Here is a 24,734-nt window from a genome sequence, read left to right on the forward strand (position 1 = left end):
GAATGCTGGAAAGGACCCTTTTCCCGTCATATTCCTGATACCCCAATAATGTTCATCTTTGTGACACATCTTCTTACTGTGTTTAGTCTCTAGATTATGGTACTACCTTGATCCTTCCCTCTTCCTCATCACCACCTCTATCCAATCAGTTGTCAGATTTTATCAATTCTATCTCCAAAATATCTCCCTTATCCATCTCTTTCTCTCCAATCACATGACTACTACCCTACCTCCCACTTGGACTATTGCCTCTTTGTTGGGCTCCCAACTTCCAATCCCTTCACTTCCTGATCCATTCTCTACAAACTTAAAAGAAATCCTCCTAAAATGAACATCTGGCTATGTCACTTGCCTGCAGAAGAATCTTCAGTAGCTGCCTTCTGATTCTAAGATAAAATGCAAATCCCTCAGAATGACCTTTAAAGCCTTTCCTAATCTGACTTCAATTTATCTTTCCAGGATCATTGCTCATCATCTCCTTGCCCACTCTATGCCTTTACCAGTTTGGTTAGTTGGATGTTTGCCACTTTTGACAATCCAAATCCTGCCTCTGTGTCTTTACAAAGATTGTCTCCCATGTTCCTTCTCCCCTCCAGCTCTTAGCATGCCTCACTTCCCATAAGGCTCAGCTCATGGGCCACCTCCTGTGAGAAGCCTTTCCGATGATGCCATAGAGCATTGGATTTAGGGTAAGAAATCATGGGTTCAAATCCTGACCTTGTCACTGTCTATGTCAAGATTTGCAAGTCACTTCACTTCTCTAGGACTCCGTTTCCACATTAATACAATGAAAGTGAAGGACTAGTTGACATCTGTCTTCTCTTCTACCTCTAAATAAACAATCTCCTTAGTTGTTAGATTTCTCTTCTTTCTCTATGATGTTTCCCCTCCCCTTACTGCTTTCTTTTTGATTGGCTGCTGAGTAGAAACTGGAAATGCATCCAAAGGCTTCCCATAGGGGCAACTCCACTTTTTTCTGCCTGGCTGCATTTGAGTGAGGAGTCAAGGTCTGCTGTAAGCCTCCAGGTGGGGAGAACGCCAGTAGCCTATATCTCCCTACCTAGGGTCTAAACGAAGCCACGTTTCTTCTGTTGCTTACATTTCTATAATGTCTAGTTCTTCCTGCATTGGGTAAAGGAGTATTAGAGATGGAATGGACTAGACTGCAGACTTGTGAGCCTCCAAAGGTGGGGAGAGCAACAAGCGTTTAGAGATGAGACCATGCCAGAGTTTGCAAGGTTCGTGAAGAATGAGGGCCTGAGTGACCCGCTTGACCTAGCCCAACAATGGCTCAGCACAAAAAGCTGGCTTGAGGAAGCAAGGAAGCAGCCTCCTTCATTGACTCTGCTGTATTCAGAAGTGAACTTGGCAGAGCAAATGCTTTGTAGCAACCATTTTAAGTTTGTGTCTACTCTCCCCAGGCACGGAAGTGGTGTAGGGGAAAACGTATCCCTGGCTTAGGGGATATATTTGTACTTCTGATCTTGCTCTATCTTTATCATATATACACTATCAGCATGAATTCCTGAGGGAGTCTATAGAGAATTCCACCACAGGAAATGTATACATTCATATAAATATAGCAATCTATATATTAAAACATACATATAGCTATCTACATATAAATATATAGAGATATCTACATGTAAATCTATATATAAAAACATATACACTTATTTGTGTCTGTGTGTGTTCCATGGAGCTGTAACATATGCTATATAAACACATATTATATAACATACATCTATGTGTTCTAGGGGGCCATGACATATAAATACATATGAACATACATGTTATATAAGATATATAACATGTATGTTCATATGTTATAGTTCCTTAGTAGAATATAAGCTTAAGGACTAGGACCATTTTTCATTTTGTCTTTGTATTCCAAAGTGCAGTGCCTTCCACAGGGTAGGCATAGTTGCTGGTTTAGAGTGTGCCACCCTCTCCCACCAGTACTTGAGTTCAGGGAAGAGTAGCCTTGAGCTGACAACACATGTTCCAAGGGGGTAATTGTAGCTTCTGGAAATTCCTTTGCTGATGGCCTCAAATTATGGCCCTTAGGGATGGTGTAGCTTTTCTGTTGGGCTTCTCTACTAGAGCCTTGAATCTACCTTTCCTCATGATATCCATCTGCTGCTGTCCCAAAGACATAGTTAGGACACTGATGAAAAGTCCCAATATTCAAACCTGTTCCAAAGCAGCCTCGAGCCTCCTATCCACCAGAACATTATAGCCTAACTCATTCAGTGGCTAGGTTTAGATTGGCTTGGGTTTCTCTATTTTGGAAGAGCTTAAATAATAAACTTTTAATAAAAATCTCTTTCGTTTGTTTTGAGCCGCCAGCTGGACAAAGCTTGGCATTCACACACACAAAAAAGGTTCTTTTTCTTAACCCTCTGTCCCGGGGTGACCATAGTCCTGCTCAGTTTCTTTTATTTTTTCTCTAAAGACACACATGCACCGAAAGGAGGCCCATCAATTGGGGAATGGCTTAACAAGCTGTGGTATGTGAATGTGATAGAGTACTATTGTGTTATAAGAAATGATGAACAGGCAGACTTCAGAAAAACCTGGAAAGACTTACATGGACTGATGCTGGGTGAAGTGAGCAGAACCGGAACGCTGTACACAGTAACAGCCGCATTGTGATGACTGACTTTGATAGACTTAGCTCTTCTCAGCGATGCAAGGATCAAAGACATCTCCAAAAGCCTCATGATAGAAAATGCTATCCACACCCAAAGAAAGAACTAGAAAGTTTGAATGCAGATTGAAGCATACTATTTGCTCTTTTCTTCCTTCTGTTTTGTTTTGTTTCTTCTTTCTTGCAGCTCCTCCTATTGGTTCTAATTCTTCTTTACAACATGACTAATGTGAAAATATGTTTAATAAGAACATATATAGAGAGCCTATGTCAGGTTGCACGCCATCTGCAGGAGGAAGGTGGGGAGGGAGGGGGAGAAAATTTAAAACTCAAAAGCTTATGGAAGTGATTGTTGAAAACTAAAAATTAATTAATTTTAAAAAATACACAACAAAGAAAAAATAAAGAAAATCATTAGAAATTAAAAAAAATAAAATAAAGACACACACACACAGATAAAATAAAGGCATGCACACACACACACACACACACACACACACACACTGAACAATGTCCTAGAGACACCAATTTCTTGTGATAACAAGAATTACAGGAAGCAAACAAAGATTCATCTCTCCCTTAAGAGAACAGAAGGGACAGAAGAGAAAAGATTAGAAAAGTGATAACTACTTCTGTTCTAAACAGTGCAGTGGTTATGGCTCCCTGTATCAGTTCTGCCCATCATCCTTCAGGCCCAGTGTCTGTTGTTTGGGTGGCTTAGCATCCTTTCATGGTGTAGTGTTCCCAGCTTTGTCTCGAGCATTCATACTGAGGCAAGAGGCAGGTATACCCACATCATTGGGGAACTCTGTGTACTGTGGCAGCCACACACTTCATACTTCTAAGGCTTTTTGTTCAGTGTGCTTAGATTTTTTTAAAACCATCTCTTCCTAACTTAAGACCTTTCCTGCTTTTCCCTTTTCCCTTGGGGAGAGGAAGGGTTGAGTTTTCATTAACAGGCTCTCTAAGGGTCAAATGGATAAGCATAGGTAACCCTTCTCTTGGTTATACCAGGTACTAATCTTAGTCTTTCTAGTGACAGCATGATCTTTGGAGTTCATTCAATTTCTCTGCTCTTTAATTCCTTAATATATGGAATAGGGATGATCATAATGGTCATTTCTTATTTAACAGAGGGGTATGTTGTGAATATCTGTGACATATTCATCCTGACTCTTTCCCTTCTGTCTTGCATACTGTGATTCTGCCTCTAAGGGCACTGCTGCACTGTGTTGGCTATAATATTTCTTTTTAATATCTCAAGAAGAACATGATGATTATAAGGGGACAAGGAGTTGAGAAGCAAAGGCTAAAGAGTCACTGCTCTTCTTTATCTTCATGTTGTGGGATGTAGGGAGAGCACATGAAACCATTCTTCTCCTTAAACACAGGAACTGTAAAAGGGATGTAGTGTTATGCTTATTCCAGCTCCACTGATAGATAAAGGACATCAAAATCCTGTATTGCTAGAGTTGTGAGATGTCTTGGCCATATGAGTGTTTCACTACCTTTATGTCCTGAGTTTATGCCCACTTTTTTCACAGATGCTGTGTATATTTGTGAGACAGTGAGGCCTAGGCTTAGGGGAGGGGGTGGAGACAGGCAATGTTGAATAGCTACTATGTTTGCTATGTCTTTCTAGTAAATCCCTTTTGCTAAAAGCTAATTGTGTCTATTGACGTGACTGTAAGTGGGCAGAACACTGGTGGGGGCTCATAAACTATAGTTTTGTAGTACAATTCCACAGGGTTACCCCTAGAAACCAAGTCACCTTCCAAAGAACCCAAACCATCAATATGAATGCAAGTTGGGAAAATAACCAAGAGGAGTATTTACATGGGGGAAAACACTAACAACTGTGAGGAGAAGTGAAATCAAGAAAAACTTCATACAGGAGGTAGAACTTGAGCTACACCTTGGAGGGAGCTAAGGATTCCGAGATGAGGAGATAAAGAAACAATGCATTCCAGACATAGGAGACCACTTGGGCAAACCTGTGGACTTAGGAGATGTGATATAATGTGCAGGAAATAGCAAGGAGCCCAGTTTAGCTAGAACACAGAGTATGCAAGGGGGAGTAAGATGAAATCAGTTTGGAAAGACAGGTCAGAGCCAGACTGTGAAAGGCTTTGAATGCCAGAGGAGATTATATTTTATTATAAATGCAATAGGAAGCCACTGAATGTTACTTTGTATTAATGTATTGATGTTGTGTGTATATTGTATAGCTTTATGTATTTTTTTTCATGCCAGCCAATGAAACCAATAAAAATGTTTAAATGGCCTTCAGCCCAGCATAGCCTCCTTCTGTTTCAGCAGTGATGGTATAGTAGAAGAAGGGCGATAAAGGGGGCAAGAGGATCATCTGTGGAAGATATTAAAGAGGGTGAAAATGATGATGGGTGGAAGTAGTGAAAAGCAGATTTTACTTTATTGGGGGCTTTTTGTTTGTTTGTTTGTTTGTTTTTGCTAGGCAGTGGGGTTAAGTGACTTGCCCAGGGTCACACAGTTAGTAGTGTCAAGTGTTTGAGGCCAGATTTGAACTCAGGTCCTCCTGAATCCAGGCTGGTGCTCTATCCACTGCGCCACCTAGCTGTCCCCAGATTTTACTTTAAAGGAAGAAAAAACTTCTAACAGTCAGAAGTGTCCCAAAGTGGAGGTGGCTACCTAATGAGGAAGTGGGTGTCTGGTGGCTAGATGGTCACTTGGGGGATTCAGATGGGGCTTCCGAGATCCTCTCTGTCATCCCATCTTGTTTTCCAGCTTCCTGGAAGAAGCATTACCTGGCAGAGGTCCTATGGGGGCAAACCCGGACCAGATGGCCCAAGAGGATGGGCGCAGGCTTCCCTTGGAGCAGTAGTACAGAAACCTTGGGGAGCAAGAGTGACAGGGGAAACTTGTCTTCTCTCATCTTTTTCATTCAATTCCTCACCCCTTCATATACCCATTCCTCTCTCACTCTACCCCTATCCCTGCTAAGCAGAGCCATGTAGTTCTCAGTCACCCCAATCCTGAGAATAAAGTAGGTCGTTATTTTACAGACGAGGAAGGTGAGGCACAAAGAGGTTAAGCAATTCATCCAAAATCAGACAAAGGGGGCAAACATCAAGGTCAGGACTCTTTCCTAATCCTCATCCTCCTACTCAAACTTCCTTAGACTCTATATAGCATTTACATGTGCTGCTTTTCACCTGAATAGAAAATAGCCTGGTGCAGAGAAAGAGGATGCAGAGAGGCTCTTCCTTGAAAGGTTCAGATAGTCCTGAGGCCTGGTACATACCTCACCCTTTCGCAACAAAGCTCCTGAAGGCCAAGTCTGGAGAAAGTATTAAGAGGTTCTCAATTTTTTATGACAATCCAAGTATCTTCAGATGCTTCAACTTAACAATGCCATTTTCCAACTCATTGACCATTCTGGAGTAGTAGGCCAGGAAAGGATTCTCACTGTTGTCTGTCTCCTCCGTTTCTTTGGTTCCCCCATCTGTTCATTCCTCCCAATCCTGTCTTCATCATCTGTCTGATAGCTCTGACCCACAGGCACTTCTGGCTCATCGGGGGGATGAGATCTCTCAGCATCAGTTCCTCACCCCTTTGGCAAGATTTGAATCTCGTTCTGAGCTTCTGCCTTATGTGGAACAGGCTTTTTTCTGTGTTCTATGATAGTATTGAATTTAGTGGTCATAAACTCAGAGAAAGATAGTTCTCTACCACATCCTGCTCTAGGTTGGTATTTTGGGCAAAATACTCTTCCACTGACTTACTTGCCAAATGGCTAAAGACAGCTGCCAAAGGCGACACTGGGCTAGAATATAAACTCATTTCTACAATTTTACAAAGACACATGAAGGATAATTATGAACAATATTGTTTCATAAAGTAGAGAGAGGCAGTGGAGGATCAAACCAGCTTGAAGAAAGCTTGGTAAGTTAATCAGTTAAGAAAAGCCATTCCACAGGCATTCAAGGATGAAAATGGGAGATAACAAATGGAAGAAAATGGAAAAAACTTTTAACAAAGTGTTGTTTTTTCATCAAGGATAGTAGAACCATCATACTTGGATCCTAATATCTGTCTCAGATATACTTTCATTTTATTTTATTTTATTTTTAGGCAATTGGGGTTAAGTGACTTGCCCAAGGTCACACTGCTAGTATGTGTCAAATGTTTGGTCTGAAGCCAGATTTGAACTCAGGTCCTCCTGACTTCAGGGCCGGTGCTCTATCCACTGCGCCACCTAGCTGCCCCTCGGATATACTTTTAGAGGAGGTAGAAATGGCACCAAGGAGAACAAAGATTAGAAATGCAATCAGATTAGACCCAATATATTTAGAGAAAGTTCACGCTGGCTGCAATACAATCATGAAGGCTTAAAGGGAATGATATACAATGTGTTTTAAAGAGAGGAAAATACCAAAGAAATAGGAGAAAATATTAGACCTTATTAATGCCATTTTTAAAAGGTGATCAAGGGAATGTCAGTAACTACCTGCCTCTATGCCTACTCAATTACCTTTGTGAGAACTGACCGCTCATAAATCAAGGATATAAGCAAGAAGGGTATTTGTAGGGGGAAAGCAGGCTTCTGCAAGAGACATTCAGGAATGGACCACATGTTTTCCACTTCACAATTAACTGAAAAATGTAGAGAATATAAGCTCTAGTGCTTATTATTCATTGATTACCAAACAAAGCATTTGAATCAGTAGAACATAAGAGTTATAGCCTTTTCCCCAACAAAGTGTCTCTTAAACAGACCTCAAGCTCATCTAAGATTCCCTTAGAAGATGTAACAACTGAAAAAACCCTGTTCGGTAGGTTTCTGATGAGAAGCATCAGGTGAGACATAAAACAGGACGATTTATGTTCACCAAAAGTATTCCCCTACAGTGATGGAGGATTTCCAGTTCAGAGTTCAGGGTGAAGAGGGAGTTCTTGTAGATGTGCAGGTCATCCAGATGCTACTATTTGCTGGTGACATTTTCCTGATTGAATGAAGTGCCAGAACCTGCCAGAGCCTCCTTGAAAAAATCTGCCTCTCCCTTCCCCCTTCTCCTAGTACATTTTTTTTCCTCACCCCTTAATTTTATTTTTTTGGATATCATCCCATCAAAGTCAATCCACACTCATGCCCTCTGTCTGTATATACTCCTTCTAACTCCCCTTATAATGACATAGTTCTTAGGAGTTACAAGTATCTTCCCATGTAGGAATGTAAATAGCTTAACTTTATTGAATCCCTTATGAATTCTCTTTCCTATTTACCTTTTTATGTTACTCTTGAGTTTTATATTTGAGAGTCAAATTTTTTATTCAGCTCTGGTCTTTTCATCAGGAATGCTTGAAAATCTTCTATTTTTATTAAATATCCATTTCCCCCCTGAAGGATTATATTCAGTTTTGCTGGGTAGGTGATTCTTGGTTGTAATCCTAGCTTCTTTGCCCTCTAGAATATCATATTCTAAACCCTCAGCTCCTTTAATGTAGAAGCTGCTAAATCTTGTGTTATCCTGAGTGTGGCCTTACTATATTTGATTTCTTTCTGGCTGCTTACAATATTTTCTCCTTGACCTGGGAGCTCTAGAATTTGGTTATAATTTTCCTGGGAGTTTTTATTTTGGGATCTCTTTCAGGAGGTAATCGGTGGAGTTTTTCAATTTCCATTTTACCTTCTGTTTCTAGGATAGTAGGGCAGTTTTCCTTGATAATTTCTTGAAAGATGATGTCTAGGTTTTTTTTTTATCATTGATTTCAGGTAGTACAATAATTTTTACATTTTTTCCTTGGTCTATCTTCCAGGTCAGTTGTTTTTCCAATAAAATATTTCACATTTTCTTCTATTTTTTCATTCTTTTGATTTTGTTTTATTGTTTATTGATGTCACATGGAGTCATTAGCTTCCACTTGTTTAATTCTAATTTTTAAGGAATTATTTTCTTTTTTGTTTGTTTGTTTGTTTTAGTGAGGCAATTGAGGTTAAGTGACTTGCCCAGAGTCACACAGCTAGGAAGTATTATGTGTCTGAGGTCATTTGAACTCAGGTCCTCCTGACTCCAGGGCTAGTGCTTTATCTACTGTGCCGCATCTAGCTGCCCCAAGGAATTAATTTCTGCAGTGAACTTTTGTACCTCTTTTTCCATTTGGCCAGTTCTACTTTTTTAAAGAGTTCTTTTCTTCAGTGAATTTTTTGTACCTCTTTTTCCATTTTGCCAGTTCTGGTTTTTAAGATGTTTCTCTCTTTAAGTGAATTTTTGTGCCTCCTTTACCAAGCTATTGACTCTTTTTTCATAATTTTCTTGCATCACTGTCATTTCTTTTCTCAAGTTTCCTCTACCTCTCATTTTTAGGAAACCAAGAGAGGTTGAGACTTGCCCATGAGCACATAGCTAAGTGCTAGAGGTAGGATTTGAACTTCCTGATTCCTGAGTCCAGCACGATAACCACTATGTACTCAAAGATCCTTTGCCACTCTGTATTCTCCCTGTAACAGGAGTAGGACCCTGTCCTTAGAGCATGTGCACATAGGACTTTCTTGGAGGGAACACAAAATGTGTAAAATATTCTGTGCTGCCAATCCAGTACACGGAACTCTGGGGATTCAGTTTCTGTCCCCAAGTAACATCGTGATAATGAAAATTTTCTAGTTGGCTCAGGAACAGGAAAGACCAGCGACTCAGTTGAGGCGGAGCCAGAACTGAGGGTGCTTATGAAAGGTTAAAGCAGATGGCTTTGAGTAAGGACGGTTGGAGGAGGGGAAGCAGGTCTTATTTCCCACCAGGATGCCATGTAGCCATGAGAGCATGGTGCCTCAGTTTCTTTTGGTTTTCTTCTTTCTTGACCTTAGGAGACTGACTTTTCTCAAAGGAGAGGTCTGCGGTGACTAGTGACACTGAGAGAGCCCCCAAACCATGAAAGACCAGCAGAGTTGGTAGCAGCAGTAGCCGAATGGTTAGACCCAGCTATTCGGGCCCTAAATCCCATAAGGATCTAGCTCAGCAAAGCAAGGCAGCCATCTATCAGCTAGACAGCCCCCAGGAGTGAACTTGAAGATTATGAGAAGGGAGAAAAGGACTCCCAGGCCAGGAGGTACCCCTTCGCCTCATAGGTTCCCTGTACCGTGACTTCAATTCCTTTGTCCTTCAGGTTTGAACCCAGTCTTCCCAGGAACTGAATGTGTGCAGGACAGAGGGCACCCTCACTTGGGGGTGATGGGGTGCTGGTGGTGTTTTTGTAATTGCTTTCCTTTCTCAAGAAAGGTCCCTTTGAAAAGCTGATTGATTGTGGCATATACTGAAAAGGCACTACTTACGTGATTTGACTGTGGTCATATAGTCACTATGTATCAGAGGCATATTTTGAGGCTGATCTTCTATCTGCTGTACTTCATTGTCTTTCAGTGATATGTGGTAGTTTGAATTTGAGACTTCAGGCGTGTTCTAAAGCACAAAGAGTTTGATAGGTGTAGTCCACATGGTGATGTGTGGAAAAAAAGATAGCAATTCTCAAAGTGTTTTCCACACTGCTCAACATACTAGTATCTCTCCTGTTTCAAAATGTACATACACTTTGTTAATATGCTGTATTATTTTAATATCTTTTGTATATTAAAATACCTATGGACCTACATATATTCATAAATACGTATTTTTAAAAAATAAATGTTAAAAATTGTCTGTAACATGTAATTGAAAAACACTCCATGTGTAATAAATACACACATACACACACACACACACACACACACAAACAAAGAAAAGCTAATTGATATCAACTAGTTAATCAATATTGAGGGAAGCATGCCAATGGGGGCTCATGAGTAATAGTCTTAGAAACTCCAGCCCCTCAGGGTTGCCCAGAGATAGAAGGGAAAGTAGTCATTGCCCTCAGGAAACTCAACCTGCCACTGTCAGTGGGTACCGGGAGACTATGCCCAGAGGTGGGGCTATACTACCTAATGTATGGAAAAAAGACATGGAAAGGTGTGGAGTCAGAGATGGCTGCTGGAGTTTGAGACTAATACTACAAACCACCTTCTGAGAGAGCCTGGATTGTGACAATTTGTGGACAGTCATGCATTCCATAATTAGAATTCACTTTTTCATTTAAACGTGGCATATATTGGGGGGGGGCAGGGTGAGGTGGAAGAGGGAGGCAACACAGACCAGGACAACTAACTGGACACTAAGAGACTCCATCCAGAATAAATAGTTTCAGTGGGTTGGCAGTAGCCAACTGGAGAAAGGAAACACCCAGGTTTCAGTCCCATGGCAAGCACACAGAAGAGCCATGTAGAGATGAAAGGTCTCCTGACCCCACATGGAGTTGTACCCACCACACCACACCACACCACCGTGTTTTAAAATTTCCACTTCTTTTCTCTGAGGTGGAAAGTGGTCAGTTGGAAGAACTTATCCAGGAACAAGGAAAGGAAAAAACCAGCACAAATTGTTTTTAAAAGGTGTTATAAAAGCACATGGAGGAAAATCCTATTGAGGTGTATAAACACTAATTCAAGAGAGGAGGAAGCATGGAATTTGACTGTCTTCCAGGCATTTTCTCCATCACAAAAAATTCATGCCCACAAAATGGGCAGGAAAAAAAGAGACAGACTGAAGTAGACTATTTTAAATTTTTAGCTCCTTAAAAAAAATAATCCCTTAACAACTGAGGAAAGAGGCAGCAAAAAGACTTGGCTGGGTTCAAATCCTGCCTTTAGTGCATAATAACTATGTGTGTGTATATATGTATGTATGCATGTATGCATGTATGTGTATATGTATATGCATGTATATATGTGTGTATGTGTGCATGTGTGTATATGTGCATGCATTTATACACGTGGAGTATTTTTTCAATTACGAGTTACAGACAATTTTTAACATTCATTTTTAAAAAAATTTTTGAGTTTCATATTTTCTTCCTCCTTCCCTTCCCTCCCCCTTCCCTACAATGGTGATGACAATTTGATATAGGTTATAGATGTGTAATCATGTAAAATACATTTCCGTATTAGTCATGTTTTGAAAGAAGAAACAGACCAAAAGGAACAAACCATGAAAAAAATAAATAAAGTAAAACTAATACAGCCCATAAGAACTTTAAAGTTTTCAAAGCATTCCTCTGTTGGACTTTCACAACAACCCTGTGAATAAGTACCACAGATGTTATGGTCCCATTTTATAGATGATGAACCCGAGGCTTAGAGAGGTTAATTGACTGTCATACAGCTAGTAGGTCTCAAAGTTAGGATTAGAGCCCATGTTTTCTTTTTGTAATCTTAGCTACCCATGCCACATACTAGCTCTGTGATCAGCAAATTACTTGACCTCTCAGAGTCCCAGGCAACTCTCTAGGAAGGAAGGAAGGAAATATTCCTTAAGAGTTTACTATGGGGGGCAGCTGGGTGGTGTAGTAGATAGAGCACTGGCCCTGGAGTCACGAGGACCTGAGTTCAAATCTGGCCTCGGACCAGACACTTGACACGTACCAGCTGTGTGACCCTGGAGAAGTCACTTAACCCTGATTGCCTCCCCTGGCCCCCCCCACATACAAAAAAAGAGTCTACTATGTTAGAGGCCCCATGCTAACTAGAAATACAAACACTAGCAAACACACAAACAAAACAAAAACAGACAGTCCCTATACTCAAGGAGCTCCCATTGTAATGGGTAAAGACAACACAGAAAAAGGGAGCTTAAAAAAAAGAAGGTGGGGGAAAGGGGGAAGGTACCTGGCTACCTGGTATGGTGGGTGCAGGATTTTGAAGTCCAGAGAAAGTCAGGAACAGAGCTAGGAGGGGAATGAAGGCCAGCTGTGCTGGGCTCCTCCACAAAATGGAGGCTCCAAGGAGAACTCACCAATGGGAGAAAGGCCTCGTGGAGAGACATTCCAGGGTGAACTTGGCCACAGGTGTGATGGGATGTTCTAGAGCAAGGAGGCCCAGGCAGGGAGTTCCAGGATGAACCCAGAACAGAGACATGATTTTGAAATTCAAAGAAATTCAGGAACAGGTTTGGGAGGGAGAAGAATATAAGTTACCGAAGAGTTATTGCTCTCCACCAGTGGAAAGATTTTTCATGCTGGGAATTCACAAACGTTATTGAATTTATGGGTCTGAATTTAAAAAAAAAAAATAGTTCCCCACATCCCTGTAGAAGCAACATAGTATAGCAGAAAGAGCCCTGGATTAAAGTCATAGGATCACAGAGTTTGGTACTGAAAGAACACTCAGAGATCACCTTGTCCAGCTCCCTTATTTGACAGATGACTCATAACATGGGCCCTGACTGTAATTTTGCTTCTGCAGTTTGCTGTTTGTATGATCTTGGGTAAAATCATTTATCTCAGCCTTAGTTTCCTCATCTCTAAAATGGAGAGAAATAAATCCTTGAACTATTACCTTAGAGGGATATTATGAGGTTCAAATGAGACAATTTTACCCTGAAGTAAGAAAAGAAAATATAATTCCTATAATGAAGAGAGCACTAGACTCCAAGACAGAAAGATGGTTTGAATCTCTCGATATTTGTTAACTGTACAACCCTGTCTCTGATCCTCGTTTTTCTCATCTGTAAAATGGGGACAATCATACCTCTAGTACTTGTCTCCCAGGGTTATTTTCAGACTCCGATGAAACAAATAAGAATATTAAAAATACATTGCCAACTTTAAAGGGCTACATAAATACTAGCTTTTTACTTTATTATTAGTATTCCTTAGTTGGCGATGGGGAGGACAGGCTCTATCCTGTGTTTATCTCACCTGTGAGATAGACACTGAATAGAAGATTGGAAATGGATCCTGTATTCTGGGACCTCTTGTATCCCTCAACTACTACTCCACAGTGCTGAATATCAGCAGGCAGGCCCTAGGAGAAGGCTGATAAAAGCTCTCTGGCACAAGGCCATCTCTTCAGGGACCCACAGGCTCTGGCTTTTTCTGCCCTGTAAACCGTGCCTTTCTCTTCCAGATGAATAAATACTTGCTGCCCTCTGGTTCTGGACTCCCACCTCAAAGATGAGATGCCATGGGCTAGCAGGTTGTTTTCTGAAAATCAGGCAGGGCAACTGGTCTTTGTGAAGGGCTTAATTTTAGCCAAAAGGCTCTGGGGAGAAACTTGCATGTCTCAGTTATTTTTAAATCAGGATTTCTGGAATTTGAATTTTGGGGGAGAAAAAAGCCAACACAAAAAGCAACAACATCCCTATCAGCCAGAGGCCAGAGACTCATAGCATGGTCCCTCTTTGTTCTGACACTCATAAGAGCTGCCAGGAAAACTGAGAAACAGAGAAGAGGGACTGTGGATCTGCCAGAGGAATAAACTACTCAACATCTCAGAGAGACACTCTAGGTTCCCCACAGCTTCCCTGGCTGCCCCCATGCCTGGAATACGCTCCCTCCTCATCCCTACACCCCAGATGCCCTGGCTTCCTTCCAGTTCAGCTAAAATCCTATCTTCCACAAGAAGCCGTTCTTGATCTGCTTTGATGCTAATGCCTTCTCTCTGTCAATCATTTCTTCCTTATCCTTTATATGTCTGCACACAGTTGTTTGCATGTTGTCTCCTACATTAGACTGAGCTCCTTGAAAGCAAGGAATATCTTTGACCTTTCTCTGTATCCCCAGAATTTATTACAATGCCTGGCACTGCTTCATTTGTTGTTTGTCCCCTGATAGATTACACTTTGTTGAGCTGTTCCCCATACCACAGCATTTCATGGATCCCCTCTGTCTTTGATATTCTCTCCAGCGCCAATATGGTCAATGTCATGAGCTCCGTGCCTTTAAAGAACATTTGTCTTGACATCTGTACTCCTAATGGCAGCCAGTTGTTTCCCAATATGCCCTGTTCATATGTCAAGGGTTCAGGGATAACCCAAGAGAATGATAATGGCTCAGTGGAACCCATTACTACCACTAGAGTAACAACTCAAACCTCATTCCCTTCTAAGATTTTCTCTTCCTCCCTTTCTTCCTTCCTACCTCCTCTCTTTCTTCTTTCCTTCCTTCCTTCAATCTTACCTTCCTTCCTTCATTCTATTCTTCCTTCCTGTCTCTTTCTTTCATTCTGTGTTTTCTTTCTTCCTTCTTTTACCTTCTTCCCTTTCTCCCTCTCTGTCTCCCATTCTGTCTCTCACTTTGTCTCTATCTCTTTTTTCCTCTTTCTTAAAAATTTCTCTATGTCCAAATTAAAATGCATGGGTTTAACTTTCTGCATCTTTCTTGGAGCGTGGTAAGCTTCCTCAGTCAGGGCCACAGTGAATAGGCAACAGGACTGTATCACTCACCCCTGACTGTGAGGGCGTGAGTGTAGTGTTTCCTGTTTACAAAGAGATGGGAAATGTGTTAGTTGAAGAATCCCCCCTAATGCTTTGCTGCTTCCTTCTGCCCTGCAAAGCGGATCTCATTTGACCCCAGAGTTTTATTTGTCTTCGGAAACAATGGTTTTGATGTTTAGAGATTCATGACAGCATCTAGTGAGGGGCCCAGCTCATGTTCCTCAGTCAATAAACGCCTGTGAACTAGCTGACTACAGTCTTGAATGACTCAAAACTGCACCCTTTTTTCTCTGCCAGGAAACAGTGTATAAGCACAGTGCCTTTAAGAAAAATCAGTGAACCCAGAAGACAAACTTACAAAGCATATAAATGAGAGGACTGATTACTACCATTAATGAAAAGGTACTTCATTTATTTTTTTTAAAAAAGATTTTCTTTAAACAAAAGTTACCCGAGATACTTGAATTTCATATACAATGCAGCATAAAAGATTGGGTGGGAAAGAAAGAGGAGGAAAGGAACTCTGTTTTAAAATTCTAAAAAATGCTGTCTGCTCCCTATAGAAATGGAGAGAAAAGATAGAATCATAGTCTACTAGAATGTCAGATCCAAGAGGGCCCCTAGAATAAGTCAGAAGTGGAAAGGACCTTAGAACACAATGTCAGAGCTGGGGGCGGGGGAGGAATCTTAGAACATTGAATATTTGAGTTGGTAGGGTTCATAGGACAGAGAATGTCAGAGCCCAACAGAAAGAAGCCTTGAAACAAAGACTATAGGAGTTAGAAGGAACTCACTGATCATCTGTTCCAACCTGGTCATTTTACAAATGAAGGAACTGAGGCCCAGACAGGTTAAATGACTTGTCCAACATCACTCAGCTTATTAGTGAGAGAGCAGAGACTAGAACCCAGGTCATTTGACTCCTCTACCAGTGTTCCTTCTGTTGCCTCATTTATCTCTGAAATGGTCTTTGAAGTCTGGAAAAAACATTTTTCGTTTACCCGAGTTTGTTTTCTAAACAAGACTGCTAATTGTCTAGCCGTAGAGGAGTGCCTTATTGGTACATGCTTGCCTTCTTGCAGCATTCTTAATGATTGGTCATATATTTGAGCCTGGTCAGACAGTGCTGACGATTTCATATATGGTTTCTTCTTCTTTGCTGCTTGGTCAGAACACATCTCACTATTTCCACACTCAAATATGGCCACTGTAATTTGCACACAGTTTTGCAGAAACCCATCTATTATGTTAAGCAAAGGGTCTCTGTAATAGAAGGGTCCAGGCAAATCCATCAGCAGAAGTGGCAAAGCAGCCTCCAAAGGGAGGGAATCGGGCTCCAGGCAGTCAATGAGCATTTGTTAAACATCAGCCATGTGCCACGCATTGTGCTAAGCTCTGGGGATACCGCCCTGAAGGAGCTCACAGTTTAAAAATTTTAGTGATTTTTGTTGGGCAATGAGTCCTGGGCAACTTTTCTGATTTATGATTTTTGGAAAGCCAGTGATCAATGATAATAATATACATTCATACAAATTTATATTACCAGAAGATAACTTAGGACACCCACCTACTCTAACCTTCTATTTTCCTGATGAAGAAACCAAGGCTTAGAAAGGTTTGATGACTTGTCCAAGGTCACACAAATTCACATCAGAGCTTAAAGTCAGCCTAGGTCTTCTGACTCCATGTTCAATGTTCTTTCCATGGCACCACACTGTCAATAGCCAAGATACCCTTATGAGCTTGGAAGGCATCTTGGACATCCACCAAGAGAAAACAGGAAAGCCCCTTGATCTTCATGTACGGAAGAAACCCAGGTAAAAAGGAAGTTAGTAGGGGGCAGTTAGGTGGCACAGTGGATAGAGCACCAGCCCTGGAGTCAGGAGGACCTGAATTCAAATGTGGCCTCAGACACTTAACACTTGTTAGCTGTGTGATTTATGTCACTTAACCCCCATTGCCTAGCTGAGAAAAAAAAGAAAAAGAGAAGTTAGTTGTGTATGAGAGCGTTTAAGTCATGGAGACAAGACAGAGAACATCTCCAAGCAGACCTGGGAACAGTGATAGGACAATGAGAGAGATATCCAGCTTCATACAAACCTGGGAAAAGGCCTGTGCCGAAGGCCATTATATCCATGTGACCCCCCTGACAGAAAGGAACTGGTGCCACACAGAGATAGTGAGCCCATGTAGACCTGCCTCTGGAGGGGATGAGCTTGTACCTGACAGGGATGCCAAGTTATATATAGATCTATCCTCAAAACACTTACACGTGCAACCCTAGTAGGAAGGAGCTAGAAGCCAGCGGAGAAACTGAAGGGCTAATAGGACAAAAGAGAACAAAAAGAAGAAAAATTGGCATGGCAGGGTACCACAGAGTCAAAGATTGGAACCAAAGTCAGAACTGAGGAATTGTGGGGCACAGAGCCCCACTGCAGAAGAGGGGCCTTCACTTGTGCTAGCATCATTATGCTGACTACCACAAATTTCATATTTGTGAATTCACCTACTCGCTAAAATTTATTTATAGCCTCAAAATCAATACTCACAGTACTTCGCAGACATCCACAGAGTGGTGAAAAATTTGAGTCACTGGACACCCACATTTCCAGCTGAGGCTGAACAAGGTGACTCTGCCTTCTTGAGTCAGCTCTCATACAGTAAACAAGTGCCCTTTTTGCAGGCTACTTAGTGCTGTTTATCACATTTTTGTGCCTTTTGTTGATTTTTCTGTTTAAAACGACCTCCAAATGTAATGCTGAAGTACTGTCTTGTGTTTTTAAGTGCCAGAAGATTGTGATGTGACTTATGGATAAAATACACGTGTTAGATAAGTTTTGTTCAGGCATGAGTTATAGTGCTGTTGGCCATGAGTTCAGTGTTAATGAATCAATAACATGATACAGATAGAAAAAGAAAAGGAAATTTTCCAATCTGAGGCCATTCCGGAAAGTACTAAAGTAGATGTTATGACCAGAGGATTGCAGGAACCTAGCCCAGTATTTCCATGGGGGTTTAGTATTCATGGTGATTTTATAGAATATAACCATGGCAAACGACAAGAATTGAGTGTCTGGGGAAGGGAAGATGGTCAGCTCTCTAAGTGACCCCAAGCAACACGGAGTAAAGCCGTAAGTCAAAAATATGATATAGGTCTATAGGTCCCTATAGGAGATAAAAGAGTTTTCTTGAACACCTGTACTCTGTCTCTGGGTCCCTGGGTTCTGAAAGGTGACCCTTCAATTTAACCTTGCTCAGAACCAGTGTCCACATCACTTCTCAGACATTTCCAAACCACGCTGCAGATAGTTGGAAATGTGGGACTGGAGTTTAAGAGAGAGAGAAAAAAAAATAAAAAAAAGAGAGACATTAAAGTTGGGCATGTAGATTTGGAAATTATCTAGAGGGTGATGATAGCTGAATCTAGGAGAGCTGATGAAATCACAGAGAGGACATGCAGAAAAAGGAGAGGGCCCGACGCAGAGGGGCAGATGCAATATTGCTATCCTACAAGGGCTTACATTGCAGACGGTCTCTCAGGAATGACCAGAGTTTCATATCTTGAAGAAGATACTGACCTTAGAGTTGGAGAATCTCAGTTTAATTCTTGCCTCTTATTACCTCTGTGGCCTTGACCAAGTTACTTGGCTTCCCTGTGCCTCAGTTTCCTTGTCTGTCAAATGAGGAGGTTGGACCAGACGGCCTCTGAGGTCCCTCCCTGGTCCAGATCTGTGATTCCATGATCATTCAGGTTCCCCACTGACAGTCACGTGTATTTGTGGGAGGTCTGTCCTAGGTTTATATGGGGAAAGGTTTTATTGCAAACCTTCCTGCTATTCTGTTTCATTAATCGCTTTGCTTTGAATTGATAGTATTCTCAGACTGGTTAGAGAAAAAGTAAATAGGTAAGTATTATTCTATGTGAATTCGTAGGGTACTTTGAACCTGGGATAGCCATTCAGGGAGCCCCGTATATGAGAGAGAGTACCGCAGGTCTCTACATCTGGAATGTACTATCCCTCCCTCCTCTCATCTATTTCCTTTAGAATTTTTAGCTTCTTTCAAAGCTCAACACTTTTTGATCCCCCACACCTTTGTAACCCCTGCTGCTGCCTCCCCATCCCAATTACACTGTATTGACTTTCAATATATTTTGCATATACCAAGGCAGATACATGGCACAGCAGATAGAGTGCTGCACTTGGAATCATGAAGATCTGAGTTCGAATGTTACCTAGACACTTACTAGCTGTGTGATCCTGGCCGAGTCACTTAATGTCTATTTGCCCCAGTTTTCTCTTCGGTAAAATTGGGGTAATAATAGTGCCTACCTCTCAGAGTTGTTGTCTCACATATGCATCAAGAGTTTTACAAACCTTAAAAGTCCTGCTTATAGATGCTAATCATGGTGATGGTGATGATGTGGCACAGTGGATAGAGCACTACTTCTAGACCTGAGTTCGAATCCAGCCTAAGACACTTCCTTGCTATGTGACCCTGGGCAAGTCACTTAACCTCTGTTTGCCTCTGTTTCCTCATCTGTAAAGTGGAGATGATAACACCTTCCTCCCAGGATCGTTCTGAGGATCAAATGAGATAATCATTGTAAAACCTTTAGCACATTCTCTGGCACATAGGAGATATTTAATAAAATTGTATTGATTGAATATACTTTAAAATTTGCAAAGCATTTTCCTCACAACAAATCCTATGAAGAAGGACAGTTTTTATGCTCGTTTTCCAGATGAAGACGCATTAAAGCGACTTGTCCATAACCACAATCAGCTGAGTTCAAGTCTGGTGGTTGTTCCACTGGGCCCCCATTGTCACGTACTTGTCAGCCACATGGTTCTTCCAAGTTCTAGCAGGGTGGCTGTGCACAGTTTCTGGGCTTCAGTTTTCTCATGTGTAAATGCAGAAGCTGAGCTAGATAACAATTATGTTTCTCTAGCATATCAGTGAATCTGCAGTCTTCATGATGAGTGTATTCCCTCCAGTCATGTCAATTGCAATCCATTCATGGTTGCCCTTTCTGGGAGACTCTTGTCCGTATTATCCAGTAAATCTGATGTTCTTGCTGTAGAACTTACCCATCATTTTCCCCAGTCTTCCATAAATGTGGGGTCAATTTTAAAAAATCAATCAAATCACCTTCCCCCAACTACATGAAGTGTTTCAAGGGTACCTGGGTACCTTAACCAGTTGGAAAAGAGTCCTGATTGAAGCAAATCAATCAAAGACCTTCCAATTAAATGTGAAAAGGCTTTAATTAATTTAAAGGTCTTTAGTGAGCCACTGGATGAGCTGGAGTGATCCTGTAGGAAGAGTACTTGGATTGGCTGAGGACATATGGTCCTACTCCATGGATCTTCTAGAAATGAGTAAGCCAGTGCGAAATGAGAGTTGTCGGTGAGCCATGAATTAGAAGATATTGTTCCAGTTAAAATTTCCAAAAAGAAATCACTTGGGGGAGTGGGGAGGAAGGCATTTAAGCACCAGCATTGGTTACCTCCCACCCCCACTCTGAGACTCGAGGAGAACTTGATGAATTTTGGAGGCCAGAAGATTTCCCATCTCTCCATCAGCATTCTAGCAGCATCTCCAGAACAGCTAATGATAGGGAATGCATCGGGACCGAAGCATAAAAGACACAGAGTCACAGCAGGAAATTATACCGTGGAGAAGGGGAACATCGTGAGTACCCCCATGGAGAGGAGAAAAGGAACTTCCAGCATCCAGGCACCATGAGATATCCCTTTGCTGCCTGTGCTCTCTAAGCTCGGGGCCATTCCCTTAGTGAGAGGCTGTGTGACAGATCTTCTGGAGAATTCTTACTGTACCATTCTAATAAATATCTCTTTCTAAAAGCTACTTCAGCTACTGACTAAATTGATTCTTAATCGATGATACCAGGGGGCAGAACCTACCAGTGGGGGCTCATGAATCATAGCACCAGAAAGACAAAGCCCCAAGTCCTCAGGGGGATCCACTACAGACATGAGAGAATGCAGTAACTATGATCTGGGGGTGGGGCGAGACTCATCAGGGCAAATAGGAGCCTCTTCAATGACACACTTCACGGCTCCTCTTGCATAACTCATGATTCCTCATCTAAGTTCCGGCCAGTTCTAGATCCTGTGTTAAACACTCAGCCATAGCTATTGTGGTAAAGTTCTCATTAGTCTGCTTTCTGACCATAGAGAAGGGTGAACAGTACTTTAGACAGCTGCAGGAAGTGTCAGTGATGAAATATTTCGCCTGTGACATTCCCTCCTGAAATAGAAAGGCTTGATCTTTTCATGAACAGTATTAGCAACTTGGACCTTGAGGCAGTAAGCCTGAACAAATGGGATCAAAGCCTAATGGCAAACCCTTCCCAGGGCCTAACTCTTCTACTCAGAAGTGCCGTGGGAACTGACAGATGGAGAAAGACGTGGAAAAATGAAGTAGGAATTTGAAAATTTGGGATCTGTTGCAGTGTAACTCATGATATTTTTTTAAAAATGATATCTTTTGTTTTTTACTCTCTCAGTGACTTCCCAAACCAAAATAGTCCTCCCAGCCATGACTCCCCATTAGTATGTAAGTTTCTTCAGGGCAGAGACTACCTTCTTTTTTGTAAACCCAGGTTCAGCAGAAGTGCTTGGCACATAGTAAGTACTTAACAAATGCTTTTTTCATTCTTTTTTTTTTTTAAGGCAATTGGGGTTAAGTGACTTGCTCACGGTCACACAGCTAGTAAGTGTCAAGTGTTTGGTCTGAGGCTGGATTTGAACTCAGGTCCTCCTGACTTCAGGGCCGGCGCTCTATCCACTGCGCCACCTAGCTGCCCCTCATTCATTTATTTGTAACATGTTTGCTCTGGCCTCACTCCGTCAGGGCCAAACTTATTATATGCCCCCCAGTGTTCTGGGGTACCCTAAGGGTTATCTCTTCTCTGCTTCTTGTTCCAATTCTCAGATGTTAAAGGGAGATATTAGTTCTTTTTTTGCTATATCTTCTGGGGAAATATCCCTTCATAAAAGCTAGTTGATATTAGTTAATTGGTTAAATGATACTGGGGTATTAATTACTGGAGGTATCAATGATATAGAGGAAATACTAACTGTAATTGTTCATTAATATGGGGAAGAATACACAAGGAATGGGGCTTAAGCTGATAGCATTAAAGAAAACCTACTGCTTTTTAGAAGTATGTACCTGTGGAATTCTGAAAGACAGCAATAGGTAGCCTTGCTCTGGAAGACCAACTTAGCTGTGCAAATGGGAGTTGGGACAAGGAACTCCAGAGTCTATAAAGGGCTACAAATGTACAGTTTATGTCTCCCCATTAGAGTATAAGCTCCCTGAGGGCAAGGACCATGTTTTTGCCTTTGTATCCTCAACACTTACCATAATGCCTACATCATAGTATATGCTTCATAAAAAGTTTATTAACTGACTCATGGAGTTCTTCTAACAGCAAGTCATGACCCCATGCTTCTTCTGAGTTTAAATCTGCTATTCTATTTGTTATAATACAACTAAAATGACAGTCTGTTTGAGTAATTGACATAAAAGGGGAATCAGTTCTTGTACAGATGTATTAGTTCCCTAGAAATTCTGAAAGTTGAGTTTTTAATTAACATACCCAAAACATACTGAAAGAACCAAGCAGAAAGCAAATCTCAACGTTGAAAATGACAGAAGAGTCATCTTTTCTCAATCATGGGTGCTTGAAACATGATGGCATAAGACTGTTCTGCTTTGACTAAGTAAACATCTTTTTTTTGGTTTGCATTTCTCTAATCAATAGTGATTTAAAGCATTTTTTCATATGACTGTTGATAACTTTGATCTTCCCATCTGAAAACTGCCTGTTCATATTCTTTGACCATTTATCAATTGGAGAATGGCTCTTGTTCTTGTAAATTTAATTCAGTTCTCTATGAATTAAAAAAAATGAGACCTTTTTAGAGAAACTTGCTGCAAACACTTTCCCCAGTTTCCCATCTTTCTTCTAATTTCAGATGCATTGGTTTTGCTTGTACAAAACCTTTTTAATTTCATGTAATCAAAATTATCTATTTCATTTTCCTATAAACCTCTCTGTCTCTTGTTTGGTCATGAACTCTTCCCTTATCCGTACATCTGATGGATAATTTCTTTTTTTTTTAATTTAAATTTTTTTTTCCATATGCTTTTGAGTTGAAAATTTTTCTCCTTTTCCTCACCCCCACCCTCCCCAAGACGGCGCACAATCTGACATAGGCTTTACATTTACATACCCATTAAACGTGTTTTCACATTAGTGAAGCTGTAAGTAAAAATTAAAACCAATATGAGGAACCATCAGAAAGATGAAACAAAACTCAACAGAAGGTAAAAATAAGTGATAGCGATTCAACTTCCATAGTTCTTTCTTTGGATATGAACAGCATTATCCTTCCCTAGGCCTCTGGAAATGTCTTAGATCCTCATAATGCTGAGAAAGGTTCAGTTTAACAATCTTAGTCATTGCATAACGTGGCTGTTATTGTGTACAAAGTCCTCTTGGTTCTGCTCACTTCACTCAGCATCAGACCGTATAAGTCTTTCCAGGTCTTTCTGAAGTCAGCCTGTTCCTGATGGATAATTTCTTACATCTTCTACTAATTTGTTTAATATATCACCCTTTATGTTTATTTCACATACCAAATTTAAGCTCAAGATAGTATACATCATGAAATTTGGCATGCCTCGCTTCTGACAGACTACTTTCCAGTTTTCCAAGACAGATCTTTTCTAACATTCAAAATGGGCCAAATGTGGGGCAGCTAAGTGGCACAGTAGATGGAGCACCAGCCCTAGAATCAGGAGGACCTGAGTTCAAATCCAATCTCAGACACTTGACACTTACTAGCTGTGTGATCTTAGGCAAGCCACTTAACCCCACTGCCTAGCAACAAACAAACAAAAACCCAACAAAAACAAACAAACAACAAAAATAGAGCAAATGTGAAATAAGCTGCCTTAGGAGGTAGTGAGTTCCCAATCATTAAAAGTATTTAAGCAAAAGCTAGTTGAACTCTTGCTTAGGATGTATGTCTATAATTCCATTCCTAGATGGGATACATGCTTAGTCTATGTAACAACTATAGGTGCCTCCAAACTCACAGGGTGTGCCCAAAATTCAAGGCATCGTGTGGGTCTACACTCTCTTAAAATTGTAACTTGTGAGCCCCCACCAATGTCCTTACCTTTAAAAGTCAACCAGAGAATAAAATTAGTTCAAGTAGTAGGAAAAATAGCGATAAAACATTTCCCACACACACCTGGGACACCTTTTCCCACAAATACACAACTAGAAGAATGGATACACATAGGAAACATTCTCAGAAAAGCACAGACATAGGGAATGCTTTTGACCAGGGCACCAGTATACAGGAACAACTCACACCTCCGGCGCTACATGGTCACTGGTATTTTCTGGCAGTATCATCAGACCACTCCCTCTGTTTTCCACTGGACTTGTAGTTGGCCAGATGGATACTGCTCGGCTGGTGCCTTCTGGAGACACAGTCTCTATCCTCAGCTATCTCTTTATTGTCAATTGGACTCTGCTGTGACCTTTCAGTACAAAAGCCAGAGGCTTATTTTTAATGGTTATTTTTGAGAAGCTGCTCCAAACATGGCCCCATAAAAAGGCTATTCAGCTTTTTTTTTCCTTATTAAGTATCCTGTCTTCTTTCTTTCTGAGTCTTAGCCATGAGAATTCTCATTTCCCTGTCAGATTCTCAGGCCCAACACACCAAGACGTTTAGAACAAAGTGCGAAGTGCAGGCCTTCCC

At 41.1% G+C, this 24,734-nt stretch overlaps 1 long non-coding RNA gene across 1 annotated transcript; it reads left to right on the forward strand.

Moving 5' to 3' along the window:
* Window positions 1–15,088: 15,088 nt before the first annotated feature.
* On the forward strand, window positions 15,089–20,796 carry LOC144454213 (uncharacterized). The gene is made up of 2 exons (XR_013482534.1): window positions 15,089–15,327; window positions 20,206–20,796. It is a non-coding gene; the product is annotated as an uncharacterized LOC144454213 (long non-coding RNA).
* The last annotated feature ends 3,938 nt before the right edge of the window (window positions 20,797–24,734 follow it).

Source organism: Phascolarctos cinereus, unplaced genomic scaffold (genome assembly GCF_003287225.1).
Source record: "Phascolarctos cinereus isolate Bilbo 61053 unplaced genomic scaffold, phaCin_HiC Scaffold_726;HRSCAF=1367, whole genome shotgun sequence".
NCBI classification, from domain to species: Eukaryota; Metazoa; Chordata; class Mammalia; order Diprotodontia; family Phascolarctidae; genus Phascolarctos; species Phascolarctos cinereus.